Here is a 5,914-nt window from a genome sequence, read left to right as displayed (position 1 = left end):
TAATGTGACTACCGTTATGCTTCACATGTTGCAAATTAAAGGATTATATGGGTGGGTAAAGCATATGAGGACCTAAATGTTCATTTGAAAAACATTATGGAAGTTTGTACGCTATTTAAAATAACACATATTACACAAGATTCCATCCGTCTTTGACTCTTTCCATTTTTACTAACAGACGAGGCGACTTTATGGCTCTGCTCACTTCCACCTGGCTCAATCATACGTTGGGAGGAGCTCACCACGGTGTTCCTAGATAGATACTTCCCACCATAAAAAATATTTCAAAAGTGGGATGAGAATGTAAACTTCAGGTAAGTGAATGGAGAATTATTATTTGAAGTGTGGGAGAGGTTTAATGGAAAGCTAGCTCAATGCCCAAATCATGAGATCATGCTCCTTGAATTTTTCTGTAGAACTCTTAACCTATTGAACAAAATGATTATGGATAATGTGGTGGGTGGCTCTATTGTGAAATTGCATCATCTGAAGGCTTTTCATTTGATAGATGAAGTATCCAAACAAAACCGGCGGTGGCACACCCGTGATGCTGATGCTCTTAAGACCCCTTCTACTACCTCCATAGTGACTAATGAGCAAAGAAAATGAGAAGAGGAGAAGGAGGAGAAAATAGCCAAGATGATGACCCAACTTGAGATTCTAATGAAATATGTTATGGGTGTACCTTCAAAAGCAGTAAATGTCATAACATAAAAGGCTTATAAAGATGATAATGAGGCAAAGAAGTTAGATGAAGAAATTTAGTACTTGGAAAACTACTCGGGGGTTTTCTGCCCAGCCTATCAAAGGTAAGGTAAGAACCTAGGTTTGATGGAACATGATCAAGATAGAGATTGGAGAGATAGGGAACATGACTATGGCTGCTAAGGCCAAAGAGTCAAATATCATTGACCCCAAAAATTTCAAGACTAAAGATTTTTTGGCATGAATCTTGAGTAGACTTTAAGGTACGGACAAAATAGTCAATGAGTTAAAGGGTGACTTCTCTGTACTCTTCCAAATGGTGGTGTCTCACTTTACCTCTATCAAATAATTAGAGACTCCTAAGTCGAGCAAATATCCATAAAACTAAATGCAAGGGCTAGAGGTGGACTTCTAAGTGACACAATTTCTAACCCAAAGAATGAAACACAAGTCCTAGAAATTGTCACTAGAAGTGGAAAAGAACTTAAAGAGCCCCGTAGAGGAGATGTGAGTGAAAATATGCCCAAGGCCAAGCAAAGGAGGTGACACCTCAAAGAAGAAAAGAAAATGATAAGAAATAGATAGATGAAAACGATGGGGAAGCGGTTAAAGTTGAAAAAATGCAAGGAGAAACAAAGTCAACCATCCATGTTCCTCCTCTGTACCCTTAATAGTTGCATAAAACGGAAGAGAGTGACAAATTGAGAAATTTTATGACAAAACTTAGCAAATTCTCAATAAATATCCCACTACTCGATGCGATACAAGAGATTCTAGGATATGCTAAGTTAATAAAGAAGTTAATGTCCAAGAAGAAGCTCGTTGAGGGTGATACCATTGAAGTTACTCTTGGGTGTAGTTCTATCATAGATAGCCAAGTTACAGAAAAGGAAAACGATCCCAGACCATTCACTATCCCTTGCACCATTGGAACTCATGAGTTTGCTAAAGCTCTTTGTGGTTGATGTAATATATAAGAAACTTGACTTGGACACTTCTACACCAACCTCAATGCGACTTTTGATGGACCGGTCCATAAAAAGGCTGGTGGATATATTGCTTGATTTCCTTGTAAAGGTGGAAAAAATCATTATGAGATAGCCATAGAGGTGTCTATCATTCTTGGTCATCCTTTCTTATCCACCGGGAAAGCCATTGTCGATCTAGAATTAGGGGAGATGAAATTTTCGATGCAAGAAGATGAGGTCTCATTTAAACTTGGAAAATCAGATAAGCAAATAGCAGAGCTCCAAGTAGTATCCATGGTATATGTTGAAAATGAGATAGATAAAGATGAGGGGTTTGAGGACCTGTCGTGATATTGAAAGAAAGAAGACGTCATGCCATGATGATAACTAAGGAACTAAGTGGGAGGCAACCCATAAATTCCACGAGAGTGGCTCGTATCCTTTTTGTTATATTGTTATAGTGTAGATGTTATCTTTTGTTTTTGAATAACCCATGCATTTGTGGCACTTCAGATTGTATTGAATCAGTTTTAAAAAAGAGAAAGTGTGCAAGTCTACTTTGAAAATTTGAACAAGGAAAAATCTAGAAAAATTTAGTAAAATGCTGAACAGGGGAAACTAGGGGAGCAGAATTGCTCTAAATTACTATGATCGTGGTCCCTAAATGCTATTACTATTATACGGGTGTCAGCAATTATGGTCATTTCAGTCATTTAACCCCTAGTCTCATTCATTTCCCTCACACTCACTTTTTAAGATTGTGCTCTCAAATCTAATATTCATTGTTGGCCAAGTTGTAAGTTCTCAAACAACCTCGATGCACATCCCTCTTGCATCACAACTTTGGTAGGTGACATGAATCCTTGCTTTAAGAGGCTATTAAGTGCATGATTAAGAAAGTTCCTAGAGTTTTTATTGTTATGCTTTACATGTTGTCATCCTTATTATTGTTATGGTGTTGGTTTCTTGGTTGAGGTGTGAACACAAGTGGGGAAACCTTGAGTACCTAATAGTGTGTAAAAAAGGGGGGGTAGACACATGTGATATACACACCTTGTGTTTGACAAATTTCTTAAATGAAATTTCTATAGTGGTATTTACTTTTGAAGGGAACATTCACACACACTAATAGCATTGTTCACATAACCTTCATTTTCACCTATATTGCAGAACATGCTAGTAGTCTAAAATTGGGAGAAAGTTGAACATAGAGAACTGACATGGATACAACATCAGGTGTCGCGATCGCGGTTATAAACTGCAATCGTGGTAACACAGATGCGATTCTGATCTGCGACTGTGGTAACTGATGTAATTTTTATCCACGATTGTGGTAACTGAGGGTAGGTTCCTCTCAGGTAAAAAAATCTTGTACTTCTAATTTTTAGCCAGGCATTCCCAAAACTTAGTCCAATGAACTTTAATGATCAATCTAACATAGCTTGCATGATTCAAATGACGTTAAAAGATATAATGTGTGTTTAGTTCTTTTAGGACAACCTCAAGGATAAGTTTGATCACATCAGATTCATGGCACCCGAGTGCCACACTCACTACTATAGTGATCGTTCAAAGAAAAAGATGCTTTTGGAAAGAGGAATTTGTTTGGAGAATGTCCAGAGAAGCCACCCGCTTTTCACAACAAACTTAAAGCTAAAATATGAAGGTTTTTTGCCCTAAATCCATGGCTTGCAAATGAACAATAGGTCCATGAATTTTATGCCAATATCAGTGAAGTATATTTATTAGACCCTCTCAATATAATTGTAAATATGTGGGGAAAGACTGTGAAAGTTGGGGCTAAGAAAATCAATAATGTTTATGGGCTCAAGCAGGAAGACATGGGTGAATTAAAAGCAAAGGGGTGTAAATTGATAAATTAGTTGGCACAACAGCTATGTCTCAGAAAGAAAGTCTTGTGGACCAAAACTAAAAGCAATATCTCCATGAATAACTTCACTTTCAAGGCTCGGATATGGTTGCACATTATTTATAGTCCAGTTTTCCCTTACACCCACATGACATCAGTCCTAGAATTTCCTGTTCGGATGGTTTCTTGTATTCTAGATGGCATCCCTTTGGATGTCGATCAAATCGTGGCAATGAAATAGATCATTTCAAAAACCAAGGTAGTATGAATCTCTTTTACCCCTTTCTGATTACTAAACTTTGCAAAAGAGCAGGGGTAGAAGAGTATGATAGTAATACATGGGTGTGTCCTAGTGCCCCCATCTACCCATTGAGGATTTGAGGAGAAGGCTCACCAAGAAAAAGCAAGAAAAGAAAGATCAACTTGTAAGAACCAACATGTAGCGAACTCGATCCTCATAGTCCAACCACCATGGGACCTCATGAAGAGATTAAAGTTAATATTGCAACCATTAAAGAGCTTGTGGCTAGCTTGCCTCAAGCTCCGGGAGAATCCTTCACCACCCATCACTCATATGTGTCACATGCCGATTATAATAAGTACAAGAAGGTCCAAAAAAAGTAAAAGGCTACTATTGATCGGCTTGAGGAAGCCTACTTCCCTTTGGTGGCATCAAACTGAGACCTCCAGAGCGCACATGAAAAAATAATCACTAGGGAGAACAAGAGGGCCGAGTTCTTTATCAAGATGTGGAAAGGAGTGGAGGGTCTATGGAAGGTTCTAAAACCCCAAAGAAGGCTGTCCACTTCTTGGGTGGATAGCGATAATGAGGCCCCGACAAAGTGGTCAGATCTTTGGAAGGATGGTGATGATGCAGGGGTACGAGAGTGATAGCTGTCCTTGATACAGATTTAGAAAGAACCCTTATCTCTTTTATTCTTAATTATTTATATAGTGGGGACACTGCTACCTTGTCATTTGGGGGTGTCTCCTTGTTTATTTGATTTGGGCATATATTATTGATATTCTACATACTTTTTTGCTTTTTTGGATAATTCTTACTTTTTATTTAGGTTGTAATATTCGGTCACTCTGATGGTTCTCACACCTTCATGTAATAGATTTTGTTCTTGTTTTGTTAATTTGTGATTTTAGTTTCTAACCATAGATGTAAGAGAAGTCTGAGTACCTGTGGCATCTATGATTGCGATTCACATTCACACTCAACGGTGAAATCTTAGTAACCACATGGAAGTTTGCCCATACTGTAGCTTTCAATGTAAGATGATATCTTAGGTTTTTGACATTACTAGCAAATTATGCATGGTGTGGGTACAAAATCAAACACCCCTCTCTATCTAAAAAATATTAGAAAAATCAAAGGGATGGATGTAAACAACTTTGTGACAAAATTCACTCTCTTTCTTTGACTCTGATAGTTAATTACAAAATATAGGGGATACTCTACCCTTGTCTCGAGCGAGGAGCACAATTGACCCCCTTTATAACATTCATATGACATTTGTGTGAGCATTATTGTCTATATCTCATGTATACTTATACCATCTAGAACATTCCCCATTAGTCTTTCAAAACTAAATTTTGGTTGTGTTTGGTGGCTAAAATTATATTAGGCCATCTTTTTTGGAAACCTACTTTAGCCTAAAATGCCTACCAATACATATGAGTTACCTCTAGTCACCCTCTCTGAGCCTTTAGACTTTTCTTTGCTAACCACATTATAAGTCGTGACCCTTCTATTCATCCTCTCTTGAACCTTATCCTCCTTGAACTTCAGAATGAAAATTAAGGCTAAAAGCCTAAGTTGTGGGTGATGGAAAAATTAATAAAGTGTAGTTGAGCCACGAAATCATAAAAATAAAGAAAAACCTACGAGCCTAGCAAGTAATCATTTTTCTTTGAAGGAAAAGATAGTCAGCAAAAAGAATAAGGGCTTGAATCTTGATGCATATGTAAGAATTAAAGAAAAGAAGTGAAAATAATTTTGGTAAATAAAAAGTGATAAATTAGGTAAAGCAACAAAAGAACAAAAAGTGGCCTAATAAACAAAAAATGAAGAGAATTTGATGTGGAAGTTCAAGGACGGTATAGCCTTATTGTCCCAAATTTTTATCCTACCCTACCCTAAGCCTACATTACAAGCTCAAAAATCTTTTTGTGATTTCCAACCAAGCATGATCATTATAGTGGCGATTGAAAACAGGGGCAAGCCTATGGAATGGTACTTGTAACATACAGAATTTCTTGAGAGAGCGAGTGTTTGCACCTAATTTTCCTTATTGCTTAAAGGGTAGCTAGGTATGTGAAACTTTCTTTTTTATGAAGGGGCATGTGAGTTAATTAAGGAGGG

General features: G+C 37.4%; 1 pseudogene; it reads right to left on the bottom strand.

Moving 5' to 3' along the window:
• Nucleotides 1-306: 306 nt before the first annotated feature.
• On the bottom strand, nt 307-392 carry LOC124888311 (annotated as a pseudogene).
• Between the last annotated feature and the right edge of the window lie 5,522 nt (nt 393-5,914).

Source organism: Capsicum annuum, chromosome 10 (assembly GCF_002878395.1).
Source record: "Capsicum annuum cultivar UCD-10X-F1 chromosome 10, UCD10Xv1.1, whole genome shotgun sequence".
NCBI classification, from domain to species: Eukaryota; Viridiplantae; Streptophyta; class Magnoliopsida; order Solanales; family Solanaceae; genus Capsicum; species Capsicum annuum.
This window is presented reverse-complemented; position numbering and strand designations above follow the sequence as displayed.